The following is a 16,013-nucleotide window of genomic DNA, read 5'->3' as shown; positions in this document are numbered from 1 at the left end:
CTCCCTCTCCCTCCTTCTCATTTTTCTCTTTCTCCCCATCTCTTTTTCTCTTTCTTGCCCTCGATCTCTCTCTCCCTCTCACCATCCCTTCTCACTTTCTCTCCTTTCTGTCTCTCTCTCTACCTTTGTATCTTGCTCCCCCTGTCTTATCTCTCTCTGTGTGTCTCTCTGGTCCTCCCTCTCTTGTCTCTCTCTCCCTCCTTTGTATCTCTCTCCCTCCCTCCCTCTCCCTCCTTTGTATCTCTCTCCCTCTCCCTCTCCCTCCTTTGTATCTCTCTCCCTCCCTCCCTCTCCCTCCTTTGTATCTCTCTCCCTAACCTATCCCTCCTTTGTATCTCTCTCTCTCTCCCTCCCTCTCCCTCTCTCTCCCTCCTTTGTATCTCTCTATCTCTCTCTCCCCCTCTCCCTCTCTCTCTCCCTCCTTTGTATCTATCTCTCTCTCTCTATCTCTCTCTCTCTCTCCCTCCTTTGTATCTCTCTCCCTAACCTCTCCCTCCTTTGTATCTCTCTCTCTCTCTCTCTCTCTCTCTCTCTCTCTCTCTCTCTCTTTCTCCCTCTGTTGTCTCTCTCTCTCTCCCTCTGTTGTCTCTCTCTCCCTCTCTGTGTCTCTCTCCTTATGGTGGCCTTCTCTCCTTATCCAGCATGCAGCAGTCTATGGCTTGCACTGTTAATAAAATTATTTATTTTCTTGATAAATGTTACATTGAGCATAAATATTTCAGAGCTGTCCTCATTCTGGTATCTTGTAAGGATTGGTAATAGCATCATGCGTTGTGTCTCGTGCTTAACAACAATGGTTCATTGAGGGAAAGTGAGAAGGAAAGAGGAAGTGAGTGGATGGAGATTTTAAAAAGAGATGGTTCAGTGGAGGAGGTTAGCCTGAGATGGAAGTAGCCTGAGTTTGCCTCTTACCATAGATCTAGTATCAGAACACACAACCCTATATCTTGACCTTACGACAATTCCACAGTAACAGAATTAAGGTGAGACTCAGATACCAAACAAGAAACACTGATTTCAAAGTTTAACAAACCATACTTTGACAAATTTAAACAGTCATTTATTTTTTTTAAACGCTGGAAAAACTGTGCAGATTCAAAGTTTTGTAACAGAATAATCAGTTGTATTCTGTTACCAAATGTTGAGTCTGCACAGTTCTCCCTGTAAATGTGTTTTCCATGGAAATGGTTAAAAGTAGTCCTTGTACATATGGTTATATGGTTTGTTGAACTCTGAAATCAATCGTTTGTGTCTGGTATACATTTTAAAGTAAAAAATCTGAGTCTCACCTTAATTCCGTTACTATGGAATTGCCCTAAAGTCAATATATGGGATTGGGTGATCTAATACTAGATCTATGGTAAGGGGCAAACAGAGAGAGAGAGAGAGAGAGAGAGAGAGAGAGAGAGAGAGAGAGAGAGAGAGAGAGAGAGAGAGAGAGAGAGAGAGAGAGAGAGAGAGAGAGAGAGAGAGAGAGAGAGAGAGAGAGAGAGAGAGAGAGAGAGAGAGAGAGAGAGAGAGAGAGAGAGAGAGAGAGAGAGAGAGAGAGAGAGAGAGAGAGAGAGAGAGAGAGAGAGAGAGAGAGAGAGAGAGAGAGAGAGAGAGAGAGAGAGAGAGAGAGAGAGAGAGAGAGAGAGAGAGAGAGAGAGAGAGAGAGAGAGAGAGAGAGAGAGAGAGAGAGAGAGAGAGAGAGAGAGAGAGAGAGAGAGAGAGAGTCTCAGCATAATCCATTACAATGGAATTGTTCCATAACCATTGGGAGGATAGAGAAATGTGACCCTGGGTTAGCAGATAGGAGCCACCAACTCCATGATGTTAAGAGGGGCTTAACCATGGAAACACCTGACGTTACTGATGTACATTAGGTAGACTGCTGTAAAATTAATGTTCATAATTAATTGTATCCTGACAGATTGTCTGGACTACAATGTATCATTTCTGAAATGTGTTCTGATATGGCAAAGCATCTGTCCCTGGCATCTAATAGCTTTTGAAAAGTAATAGCATGATGTTGATTAGCCATTGATGCAGTAATTTAATAAGGGTCTGTGCTGACAGATTTGGCACTGCTATAAGAGGGTAGAGAAAAAAGCCTGTCATATCAATGACAGTGCATGACTACCAATGTAATGACAGTACTGTTTGCCAAGTTTAACAAATAAAAGCAAGTTCATGTAAGTAGAATGATGATATTAACTAAGTGAACACATTGGTAACTTTAACACTGAGAGGAGGAATAGGCCGACCTTATGTTGGCATTATAATGCATTGTAAGACTTGGCATAATAATGTATGAGCAAGCCCCTTAACGATTATTATAAAACAGTTTTTCATTTTCCGTGGCTACCTGCCCAGTTGGGGTTCACAGGTCAAACATGCCACGTAAACGTGGACACAAGTGTCGCTCGTGGCGCGGAGTCTGCAGATATTTGTATGCAGCGGGTGACGTCAAAAGAAGTGTAGACTAAAGCTGTTGAAATAGGGCAAGCCGGTAGTGAGAGGCACTCAGAGCTGGAGAATGGAGCACCGCTGCTAGAAGTGGGAACATCCAACGCATGCTTATTCGCGAGCCTAATTCAATAAAGCCCGTCACACACGAGACTAATCTGCAACCGGGCTGAGGCTGGAACTAAGAAAGTCGTTGAGCACCATATCGTACATCTATCGTGGCATATTTGCTGGCATATTTATTTTTCATCGCAAGTGGAATACGACAGGTAAGAAGGCAATTGTGTTTGAATGAGAGAAATTGACAATTCTTGTTTGATAATTTAGGGATGCTTATATGTTGCGTGTTATATGGGCGTTTGGTAATATATGCGTGTGATTGGATAAGACAACTAATGAATGAAGAAGACAAATGCGACAGGATTTTTTAATCAGTTTTCTGAATAATTGAGAAAATGTGTATTAATTATGCAGTATAGGCTACTCCAACATTCCCTGTCACAAAAATAGGTTTTAACCCATTTAAATGTAATTCTCAACACATGGGTGGGATGTCAATGACATTAATGGTACTATAATACCATACCATTATAAATGTTGGGGTAGACTATTCTCCTCGGACACAGCAGATTTTATAGTTAATAACACGTTCGTTTTAGGTTGACTAGCATACGTTACCAATATTAGTATAGTCTGTCAGATAGGCTTCTACTACTGCGGCTTTCTTAACGGTTTATGTTTTAACTTAGGCTATCAACACAGATTTGATTTATTTTCCCACAGTTTCACAAAAACATGTTCTGGCCGGGAAAGGTTATACTGGCCCCGTTTTTCTCTGTCACTGAATTCTGTTTGGATGCCCTGGATGTGGTCAGCATTGTACTAAAATAATATCAATGGGACACGCAGCCACATTTCTGCATCCTAGGTCCGTAGTGTGACTCATTGGCAGTGCACGATGGACTCTCCTGAAACAGTCGGCAACCCTACTGTATTTGTGTTCAATTGGAGGTGAATCATGAAACGTGCATGGTGAAATTCCTGAACAGGAGAAACGCACGGGTCTTGCGCACCGAGGCAGCGTCAAATCCGTGTGGCCATACATTCTGTACACTCTCCAAAACCACTATAATTTTACAGTCAGCCTGTAGGCTATAGCTTGTAGCTGAGAAGTTGGAAATCTGTGAGAAAACAGTGTATAGCAACGTGTATGGCTATGGTGTGTAGGAATGACTTTTGCGCACTGTATAGCGGTAACAATGGAGCTGTCCATGGTGCTGAAATAAGTCCATTCACTCCTACGGGTTTCTTTCAGTCACCGCATACACCGTGGGTGGATCTCCTTTCATTTCAAAAATAAGTTCAGCATTCAGAACACGACGTGCCTGCCTGCAACTACCTACAACTAATTTAGAGCCCTATACGATTGAATGACGACCTGTAACCTTGTAACCTGTCATTTCTGCACGGTGTCTCAGAAAATGAGCAAGGAGATGCTCGCTATGGCTTAGCCTAGGCTGCTGTATTTTCTTTACCCCTATCTATATTCCCAGTGTTCGTAGCCTATAGCACAACTTAAACTGCATCACGAAGTGACTGACTTGCTGACTGTTTGTTGCGGCTGAAAATCTATTCGTGTCAATAACTTCTTAACTGACATTATGGCTCCGTGTCCCATAGATTACTACCGTTGCAGTTCCATGGAAAATAGGATATAATGACTCATACACATTTATATTCCTCTCCTCCAACACGAATGGTTAGAGTGGAAGTTAAGCTCCTTTCCAGGCATTACCTTCATAGAGATACATTAAAGTGTCCTTTATTTTCCTCGGACAGGCTCTCTGATTTCTTCTGAGTCTTTATTATCCCCGGATTTAATTATCTGATTCCCTCAAAGGTGTTCTCTTACTGCAGCGGGGAATACATGTGCCATTATATTTGTGGTACAGTTCTGCAGAGGGAATGGAGGCCTTTGATTTTTTATTTTTACCTTTATTTAACTAGGCAAGTCAGTTAAGAACACATTCTTATTTTCAATGACGGCCTAGGATCAGTGGGTTAACTGCCTGTTCAGGGGCAGAACGACAGATTTGTACCTTGTCAGCTTAGGGGTTTGAACTTGCATCCTTCCGGTTACTAGTCCAACACTCTAACCGGCTACCCTGCCGCCCAGAAAGGCTAGTCGCTAGCTGATTAGAACTAGAACTAGAAAATAGTATGATGCTACTCTGTTATTGATCATTGTTGGTAGAATGATGCGAAGCTTAAATTAAGAGTGGGTGTTACATTTGAAGAATTGCTTATTTTTTGTGATTTGTTTTGCCAGTCACTGTTTCTTTTCACTGCTCCTGTAATACCATGTTGTTGCTAGAGCACTTAGTTTGACAGATGGGACATATTAGTGAGAGTACCTTTGAATGCAAATGTAGCAGCATTTATTTTTCTATTTGCATTTGCTATTCTTCTGGAGTGGAAACTGATTTACTTAACCTGATTGTTATTGAAATCATTCTAATCATATCTATATGGAACCAATATCGTTATCCAATGTAGTTAGGTCAATGCTACTATATCTCTCAGTTGAAAACAAAAAAGAATGCAAAAATAATACATATATATTTATTTTTTGGGCTATAGTGCTTTTAAGTCTACAACAGAAACATACATAGTTGCATGTAATATAATTCAAATCACTTTGATCCTTGCTAATGTGCAATAAATGTGTTTGTATAATACATTTACATGACTAATCTATTGACTCACACACCGATATAGAAACATGATAGAAATGACGGGTGACTCACTGCCCACAGTGTGCACTAGCAGATCAAACATGTCTTACTGAGTCGACCAGACAAGACGACTTGTTTACTTAACTTATGAAATGACGTTAACAACAGATTTAATAAAAACTGAATGGCTTAGCTACCGTACGACATTGTATTGAGAATATATTGAAAGCTTCAACATAATGAGACTTCAACATTATTACTTCATGGCTATAATAAGTAAGACTCTGAAACATAAGAGACCAATATTAGATGTTCTTTGCGTTTATTGCGTTTTCCTAAGCTCACTGGATCCATTGCATGGTGAATGGCTTGCTGGTTCTTCACTTGACATTCTGATCACTTTTGTTGAACTTTTGGAATGACCTTTTCTACTGCATTACATTTAGAGCCAGCGGTTTGAGCTCAGTGCATGGCCAATACTATTGGAACAAATAGTGCTGTGTGGCTGGCTTGCTGTCTGAATCACAGAATCAGATGAGAGCAGTGTAGGAGGATTGTGATCGGTTGCTTAAATTCATATGTAATAGAGAGAGAGAGAGAGAGCTGCACTTCTCCTATGCCAGTTTCACTTGAATAACACTGGCATATCAGAATATCAGCAAGTGCAACTACTTGATCTGCAAGACAAGACCACCCGGTAGTACGTTATTGCTGAACTCCTTTCGTCTTGAAGTCGTGTAATATCCTGTGGGGGTTTTCTACTTCTCTGGCTTTAACAGGTCACGGTGTGTATCTCTCACTAGCTGACAAGCTGTATGCGAGCTTTAACACCCTTAGGCTATAGACCTGGTCACAGAATCTTGTCAAAGGAAAGGCAATGTCAGCCACGAGAGCAGAGAGGCCCTCTCTCCAGCGAAGTAGGCAGGTGTCTTCTATGGAAGGGAGTAGGTTCTGTCTTATTATTTTCTGGGCCCTAGAGCTCTGAGTCTCTGTTCTATAGAGATAGAGCGGGGACAAGAGAAATTGTCAGACAATAATTAATTGTAAGGTCTCCCAGAAAGGCTAGTCGCTAGCTACTGAGAATCCTAGTTCCTAGGATTAGAAGTGCTTGACTCTCAAATGATGTTGGATAGCAAGTGTGTCATTAGTGGTTATCTGTGTGCTGTTAGATGTGAAAATGGAGTTACTTGGAGAATTTGCTAATATATTTTTGCTTCAAACAATTCTAAACTATGATGATGACCAAATGAGATTTTGCGTTGTTGTAAACATTACTCAGCATATTGAGTAATAACATTAAACAATACACCCATCAGAACTGCTGGTATAGGCCTTGCTGGTATAGGCCTTGCTGGTACAGGCCTGTCAGCATGCAGTCATGGGCAGTGTCCACAATCTTGCTTGCCTATTACTTATTTAAATTGCATACTGTGTACAAATCGTACTACATACTATTTAGAACGTACTGTTTAGTAAAACACGAAGGCAGTAAGCAACAAATCTCAGCATAAACCCATCCTACTCAGAATGGGTCATTTAATGCGCAATTGTGTTGATTCCCTCCAATCGTTCATTTTGGAACAGCTAGTACCCTCAATTGATTATCAGCTGTTGTCATACGCAGATTAGTGTTTTTCGTCAGGAATCTTGTTCTGGAGGCAGCTCTGCACTACCTGGCACAGCCACAGTCATAAAATCTGATTTTAAACCTAATCTTAACCCTACACTTAATCACACTGCTAACCAGAATCCCTAAACTCATTTTGTTTATATACATTTTTACGATATAGACAGTTTTGACTTTGCAGATTGTCCATCTAGCGGATATCGCTTAGTTCATCCCAATAAACGTCAAATACACGTGGGTCTCGAAAAATGATTATCTTCCTCAATAGTTTGCAGCAAATTCTATTAGATTAAAAACCGAAATGAGTACGACATCCGGGCATTTAAAGCCTGCTACATTTTTTTCACAGGCCCTGAATGCCTACTATATAGAACGCAAGTATGGGTATTCGGACAGAACCCTTTAAGCTCAATACACTGCTTTAGTGTCTGGGGCATTATGGGAAATATATGGGCCATCTGGTTACTGCCGGTTTACTGCCATTCTTGTCTCTGTTTCAGAGTGCTGGCGTTAAGGCGCTTACACAGGCAAAGATCTCATTGACTTCAATGGAAATAGGGCGGCGGGCGGCAAAATCGAGGCGGAGCTGGCTTGTGGCGTCAAAAGCAACAAGCAAAGCGCGCCAGATAGGGTCCTGAGCGCTGGGGGTAACAATACCTCGAGTTTCATTGTATTTTGGCGGGAAGCAGCTGTGAAGCGAGCTGTGGCCTATTGCTTGTTTGTGTTTATGAGAATGTTATTAACAATTCACCTGACACAAGACTGAATCCAAACATTACACAGTTGATTTTATGCGCAATTTACTTTAACTGTACCTTTCGCCGCATTTGATGATAACCAAATCTGAAAAATATTCTCGATATATTTAGTAACTTGATTTGAATATGTGTGGTTGGTGCAACATAAGAAAATATATTTTTAAAGGGTTTGATTGAGAGGACTAACTAGTGTCTCCAAGTGGCCACACACCTCTCCAAGGTGTACACACAGTTAAAGTATTTTCAATGTACCGATGACTCAAAGAAGGGTATTCAACTGTAGTTAGGGTTACATCCAATTGGCGACAGTTTTTCATGCGAAAAGTCTAGAATCCGCATAAATAAAATTCGCGCATTTTCTCTCCCACCAGTGGTACGTTTTCACCAAATGGAAATGTGGTCGATAAAAATCACCGCATGGTGACGTAGTGCACTCAAAATGTACTTTTTCGCTTACATTTTCGTGTACCGAATAAATCGGTTTCCATCGCATGTTAAACTCTACCGGTATCCTACATGATGAGATTATTATGGATAAGAGCGAGAATTTTTTTTATTTGACAAATGGCTGTCAATATTCGATCATCATGTCACCGAAATAAGACCCTCGATACTTATTGGAAAGGAGCATGAAGATCACCGTGCGCTTTCACCACCCTGTGGTCATCATCATTTATTTAATCTGTAGTCTAATAAACTGCATGGTTTCACCAACCTGTGGTCATCATCATTTATTTCATCTGTAGTCTAATAAACTGCATGGTTTCACCAACCTGTGGTCATCATCATTTATTTCATCTGTAGTCTAATAAACTGCATGGTTTCACCAACCTGTGGTCATCATCATTTATTTCATCTGTAGTCTAATAAACTGCATGGTTTCACCAACCTGTGGTCATCATCATTTATTTCATCTGTAGTCTAATAAACTGCATGGTTTCACCAACCTGTGGTCATCATCATTTATTTCATCTGTAGTCTAATAAACTGCATGGTTTCACCAACCTGTGGTCATCATCATTTATTTCATCGGTAGTCTAATAAACTGCATGGTTTCAGGAGTAGTAGTGAGAGGACTACACACCATATCATCGCGTGACTCCAAGTTAACTTTCCACCGCCATTTCTCGCATAATTAATTTTACAGACACTAAAAGATACCACAATGTCGAACTAACACATTATCTGTTGGCAATTATAAAGTTCTACCGCAACTTTCTGTTTCCATCACAGATGTGGTGATTTTTTTTACACGGTATGACTATGCGTATAAAACCTGCGGATGGAAACGTGGTTATTTAGGTACTTTTTGAGCTCCAAGCTGTTGAGGGACGAGAGCAACCACACCTGTAATTGTTTTGTTTGGAACACAGCGGAGCCCTGCATCCCTGCCTTTAAGTGTATAATTTGAAAGCTTGTTTTATTGCCAACATGGCCAGCTACATTATTAAAAATACAGTTTTTATAGTGTTAGGCTTTCAAAAGGCAATTCAGAGAAGCAAATCGTAATTTTGGTGTGCATATAATGTTATGAGTGCATTCAGAATCGTGGTTTGCAGCAAATTTTATTCACAATACAACAAACGCACTGTGGCTCATTCTGTTCAGGACAACCCAGAGTATAACGCCATGTCATCTTGTAACTGTACATCAAACATTGTGATCATAAACGTTGACCTTGTATATTACATGAGTTTTAGGATATGGAAATGTGAAATGCACATTTGGCATTACGGGTGTTTGGCTTATTTCTATGACATCAAAGCAATGAACCAAAATATAAATGCAACATGTAAATTGTTGGTAATGTTTCATGAGCTGAAATAAAAGATCCTGGAAATGTTCCATATGCACAAAAAACGTATTTCTCTCATATTTTGTGCACAAATTGGTTTACTCCCTGTTATTGAGAATTTCACCTTTGCCAAGATAATCCATCCACCTGACAGGTGTGCCGAATGCCGAAGCTGATTGAACAGCATGGTCATTACACAGATGCACCTTGTGCTGGGGACAATAAAAGGGCACTCCAAAATGTGCTGTTTTGTGACACAACTCAAGGCCACAGACGTCTCAAGTTTTGAGGGTTTTCTGGTTTTGCACAACTGAAGAAGTTCTGCACAAACTGTCAGAAACCATTTCAGGGAAGCTCATCTGCATGCTCGTCATCCTCACCAGGGTCTTGACCTGACTCCAGTTCAGCGTCGTAACCGACTTCAGTGGGTAAATGCTCACCTTCGATGGCCCCTGGCATGCTGGAGAAATGTGCTCTTCACAGATGAATCTCGGTTTCAACTGTACGGGGCAGATGGCATCTTGTGGGCGAGAGGTTTACTGATGTCAGCTTTGTGAACAGAGTGCCCCATGGTGGCGGTGGGGTTATGGTATGGGCAGGCATAAGCTACGGACAATGAACACAATGGAATTTTTTGATGGCAATTTGAATACACAGAGATACCGTGACAAGATCCTAAGGCCCATTGTCGTGCCATTCATCCACCACCATCACCTCATGTTTGTTTCAGAAGGATAATACACAGTCCCATGTCGCAAGGATCTGTACACAATTCCTGGATACTCACCAGACATGTCACTCATTGAGCATGTTTGGGTTGCTCTGGATCGACTTGTACAACAGCGTGTTCTAGTTCCCGCCAATATCCAGCAACTTCACACAGCCATTGAAGAGGAGTGGGACAACATTCCACAGGCCACAATCAACAGCCTGATCAACTCTATGTGAAGGAGATGTGTCTAACCGCAGGAGGTAAATGATGGTCACACCAGATATTGGCTGGTTTTCAACAGATGCATCTGTATTCCCAGTCATGTGAAATCCATAGATTAGGGCCTAATTAATGTATTTCAATTGACTGATTTCCTTATATGAACTGTAACTCAGTAAAATCTTTGAAATTGTTGCATGTAACATTTATATTTTTGTTCAGGGTATAATGCCATCTCATCTTGTAACTGAATATCAAACATACTGATCATAAACATTGACACTGTATATTACATGAGTTTTATGCACATTTGGATTCACGGTGTTTGGCTTGCTGGTATGACATCAAAGCAGTATTTATTATAATCCTCAATGTCTCATCTATCAAAATACACAGGAGTCCTCGTAATTTACCACATTTCCCTCACCCAGTCAACAAAACATTAGAAGAAGTTACCCATTTAGAAGGAGGGAGGGATGGGGGCAACTTCTTGTCGTGTGCTGTGCTCAAGTTCAGAATGGCTGTCAGTCAAAACCCATACAGCGCTGTGAAGCACAGAGCCAGAGCTCTGATGTAATGTGTAGCATGTTACTGTACAGCCACAACGTTCCAATTTAGAAGCTTATTAGTGCCCAAATCTGCCATTTTCAACCTGTATACATACGGGTACGAGTGTAAAGGGCTACAGAATGTGAAACAGTGTTTTGTTGCTTTTCATTAAATCATGTACTGCTGTGTTTTGGGCCTACAATACATTTCTACACATGAGCAGAATATTGTCAATAAAGCCTACAGAAATTTGAGCAGTTATACAGTTCATGCGAAAATATTCGGATCTGGTAAAAGGCCAATACTGGTAAGAAATACTTGTATAGAAATGGAAACAGCCTATGATTTTAAAGGGACTGCATGTCAATCTATTAGTGGGCTCTCACCATCAAGTCTCATGTATCCACTTTCTCATTATTCCAATCAACATTTATTCCTCACATCAGCTCTGCCATGTCAGTCATTTTTATATGGCGGGAGATTAACAATTCTAGTCTAGATTTTTGGCAAAATTCAGGGTCTCCTGATGTTTCGATAAATTGATGCTTAGAACAAATAAATATATAAAACATAGTCCTGCACACATATTTCACATGAATGGCCTACATCGAAAAGTTTTGGAAAATGGCAAGTTCACTCATCCATAAATGCATCTCAAGTGCAAGTGCGCTGTTCAGCAGCTCACATCATTGGGATGGGGGCCTTTTTGTTAGGAGGGACATCTACCATGGATCATTAAAATAATTATTATGACCATAGCATTTTTCAGAGGTTGCTGCAGAGCCCTCAACACCCCTTTAATGTTTTATTCATTATTTTACCAGGTAAGTTGACTGAGAACACGTTCTCATTTACAGCAACGACCTGGGGAATAGTTACAGGGGAGAGGAGGGGGACGAATGAGCCAATTGTAAACTGGGGATTATTAGGTGACCGTGATGGTTTGAGGGCCAGATTGGGAATTTAGCCAGGACACCAGGGTTAACACCCCTACGATAAGTGCCATGGGATCTTTAATTGACCTCAGAGAGTCAGGACACCCGTTTAGCATCCCGTCCAAAAGACAGCACCCTATACAGGGCAATGTCCCCAATCACTGCCCTGGGGGATAGGGATATTTTTTTTTAGACCAGAGGAAAGCGTGCCTCCTACTGGCCCTCCAACACCACTTCCAGCAGCATCTGGTCTCCCATCCAGGGACTGACCAGGAGCAACCCTGCTTAGCTTCAGAAGCAAGCCAACAGTGGTATGCTGCTGGCCCTGCTATGATTATGAGCTCACTTCCTCAATTTTAATATTATGTGGACATAATATATATATTTGGAAGCCAAGCACGAGATGCCAGTGTAACTTTTTATCAAATCAAGTCACATTTTATTGGTCACATGCACATGGTTAGCAGATGTTATTGTGAGTGTAGCGAAATGCTTGTGCTTCTAGTTCCGACAGTGCAGCAATATCAACAAGTAATCTAACAATTCCATAACAACTACCTAACACACACATCCAAGTAAGGGATGTAATTAGAATATGTACATATGGATGAGCATTGACCGAGCAGCATATTCAAGATGCAATAGATGGTATAAAATACAGTATGTCCTGTACATCTGGAGTAATGCAAGATATGCAAATGTCATTATTAAAGTGGCATTAATGAAGTGACTAGTGATCCATTTGTTTGAGTGGCCAAAGATTTCAAGTCTGTATGTAGGCAGCAGTCTCTCTGTGTTAGTGATGGCTGTTTAACAGTCTGATGGCCTTGAGATAGAAGCTGTTTTTCAGTCTCTCGGTCCCAGCTTTGATGCACCTGTACTAACCATGCCTTCTGGATGAAAGCGGAGTGAACAGGCAGTAACTCGGGTGGTTGTTGTCCTTGATGATCTTTTTGGTCTTCCTGTGACATCGGTTGCTGTAGGTGTCCTGGAGGGCAGGTAGTTTGCCCCCGGTGATGCATTGTGCAGACTGCACCACCCTCTGGAGAGCCCTGAGCTTGTAGGTGGTGCAGTTGCCATACCAGGCGGTGATACAGCCCGACTGAATGCTCTCAATTGTGCATCTGTAAAAATTTGTGAGAGTTTTAGGTGACAAGTCACATTTTTTCAGCCTAATGAGGTTGAAGAAACACTGTTGCGCCTTCATCACACTGTCTGTGTGGGTGGACCATTTCAGTTTGTCTGTGATATGTACGCAGAGTAACTTGAAACTTTCAACCTTCTCCACTGCTGTCCCGTCGATGTGGAGAGGCGGGTGCTCCCTCTGTTGTTTCCTATCGTCTAGACATGATGTTGAAATATCTTCACGCCCAGAATAAAAACCTAAAATAAAGAATTACAGGGGCAGTTTGTAAAAACGAATCCGGTTTGAAACATCCCACATATTTCTCTTTTTGTTCAATCTTACTCAACGCTGCTTTTGATCAAGCAGACAATAGCAGATGACCAACATCAATTTAGGGATATTATTTATTGTTCTGCTGATGGACCATCAGGTGTCCATGGTAAAGTTGTCAGATGAATCTAGAATAATCTTTCAGAACATTCACACCTAATCTACTTGGCAATCAGCTCACAGTCATCTGGACACTTTCCTACCTGTGCAGGTCAGTCACATTCCATCTTTTCATATTGAAAAAATGCAACTGGTGCTTTGGCTACAGTCAGACATTACATATTGGTTTCAATCACTCGTAGTCTAATACTCCTCCAATCGATGAAAAGCTTGCTGTTGTTTGAGGGGATCAGCCAGAACAAGGCTCAGTGCCTTTCTAATGGCAACTCCTATCCAACAAATGATGTTTCAGTCTACTTTTCAAGGAACTATCGTACCGCATATTTGTCCCCCACAATGAAATCGGGGAGGGGACTGTGGATCTGTCTCCGTCCGTTCATTCCTACATTAGTCACAAGCAATACATCAGTCAGCACTGGACCGATCTTGTCAAGAGTTGGGTGAATGATGCATCTTACTATTGTCACAGGCCGGCTCATAGCCTGTGGAAAAAAATGAGGGGACGCGAACAACAGGTATAAGCCAATCAAAAAGGTTCTTTATTGTAAACCAAAACTATTAACTTTAAACAAAGAAAAAGGAATGTGGTGTGAACGTATCATCATAATATGAGGTATATGTAAAGTGCAGGGATGCATGAATCTGTGTGTGTGAATGACTGAGTGAAAACTATGCAAAACTACAAAGGAACAAGCAACACAGAATCATACCTGGAGGAGCAGAGAGAGAGAGAGAGAGATTAGTGAAGCAGCAGTTTAAATACCCTGAGCCCAGGTGACTCCAATCACTAACGACCCTCCTCTGCCTGCAGGAGGAACCGCCCCCTCACTGCAGAGGAGGGGCCGTGACACTATAGAGATCCAGCATTTACAAAATTACACTGATTGGCCCAAGGCGGGAGCTATAGTAATTAACAGAAATGTGTTAGTATTCAATATCTCAATTGGCCCAACTGGGGGCGCTGCATCATTTGTGGGGGATGACATGTTTACTGATGCTTTTATTTCATTAATGATCATTTGATGCTAGAGCAAATGTAAAGAAAATGAATTATTAGCAGGTTAAAATACTTAAAATAAATAAATTAATACATTTTCTTTCAATTTCTTTGTTTCTTCTCGGCTATTGAATATGTGTAGGTTTCTGATTTATTCATACATGAATTAGTAGACTTACATTAGGCTAGTAAATGTTTCAAGTAATCCACCCAACCCTGTTTTATTCTGTCTACAAGGAAGGCAATGAAACGAGCACATGCTTCCTGTGACTGTGACTTATAGGCTGTTTTCAAAGAGGTTTAAACAGCCAGCTGTGTGTGCAGGACCACTAACCAGCTGGGGTACACCAACCAGCCTTGTGTCTTTGTGAGCGCACGGACAAAAGAGTTGCACATGAAGGAGTTTACTTCTTCTGCAGCATTCCTTGTAAAATATAATGCTTTGTGTCAGTGCTTTGCTACACATAGGTGGTGGGCTGAAGCTGAAAAACCTGATGTTGATCGATCCCCATCGAGGATGATCAGATTTTTTTTGTATATGACAGTAAAACATTCTTATGATGATAATAAAACATTTGGGCACCTTCAATTCTTGCACATTTTCTATATTTTAACACTGTCTGCTCAGGCAAATTTGCTGAACTGCTAAACTTGTAACCAATCAGTGCTCCTGTACACACCCCTTGTGATCTACTATCTCAACACAGCCTCTTAAAAACGCAACCTGCTGTCTGATGAAGAGGAACAGATATAGCTAGCTCCCAAAGACTGAAATAAGATACATATCTGTTTTCGAGTGTACTTGAAATATGCAGCATGCAATACGAATTGTATTGATCACATGACGAGGTACCTCCGGCGACCATTTAGCCATTTTATTGAAAGCTAGCCAATGTTACAGTTTGACTAGCCTAGCCAGCTACTGTAAATGTACATTTGTGTTTCATTAGCTATCTGTCAGTGAATTCAAATGTTTTATCAATCATGTTTTATCAATCATGATTATATATCTAATTTCAAGTATCTCGCTGCAGGCTTAAAGAAACAATCAATCATATACTTTGCATAGAAACCCAAATGGAAACATGTAGGAAGAAAGCGGTCTGTGTGTTATGTACTGTATGCTAGAATGAAGGTTTAAAAATGACAGCTGCATATGCATATTAGCCAATACACATGGCATAGCCTACACATACCTTGCAATACAATCTTCTCTAAAAACAGTTGTGCATTGTGCTCTGCATTAAATTAACCAGAGTTTGGTTTCTAAACCAGATGAGATCTCAAATAGCAGCTGCCCAATACCATGGTGGGCATGCATAATGATAGAGTCATTGGAATATCAGGTATGGATAATGATAAAGAGCCTGTGGCATCATAGAAATAGCGGATGGGAAATGAATGTTTGAGTTTCATATACTAAATGTTCTGTGAATATGAGTATATTTCGGGGGTTTAAATTCAAAACTTTCCTACTAACCTTCTAAAAATTGATGATGCCAAAATCTTTCCAATCCATTCCTTATTCTACTAAGTATGACTGAGTGTGAGACATGTTTTCAATAATGTACAGTCCATGCACATACATTCAAACAAAGAACACCATCACAAATAGTGTTTCACCATTTGAGTACAGAGACAAATAGCAAAGGTGTCTCTCAG

General features: G+C 40.9%; 1 protein-coding gene and 1 long non-coding RNA gene across 2 annotated transcripts in view; one reads left to right on the top strand and one right to left on the bottom strand.

Annotated features, from left to right (window-relative positions):
- Positions 1-16,013, bottom strand: part of LOC149979942 (uncharacterized) — a 391,469-nt gene that overhangs the window by 75,964 nt on the left and 299,492 nt on the right. The gene's annotated exons all lie outside the window — the stretch shown is intronic.
- Positions 2,460-16,013, top strand: part of LOC110533380 (follistatin-related protein 4) — a 250,493-nt gene continuing 236,939 nt past the window's right edge. Inside the window, exon 1 of the mRNA XM_036989741.2 lies at positions 2,460-2,717. The gene's annotated coding sequence lies outside the window, so the exon portion shown is untranslated. The remainder of the gene's footprint in view (positions 2,718-16,013) is intronic.

Source organism: Oncorhynchus mykiss, chromosome 10, assembly GCF_057628025.1.
Source record: "Oncorhynchus mykiss isolate SJ-2025 chromosome 10, ASM5762802v1, whole genome shotgun sequence".
In the NCBI taxonomy this organism is placed as follows: Eukaryota; Metazoa; Chordata; class Actinopteri; order Salmoniformes; family Salmonidae; genus Oncorhynchus; species Oncorhynchus mykiss.
This window is presented reverse-complemented; position numbering and strand designations above follow the sequence as displayed.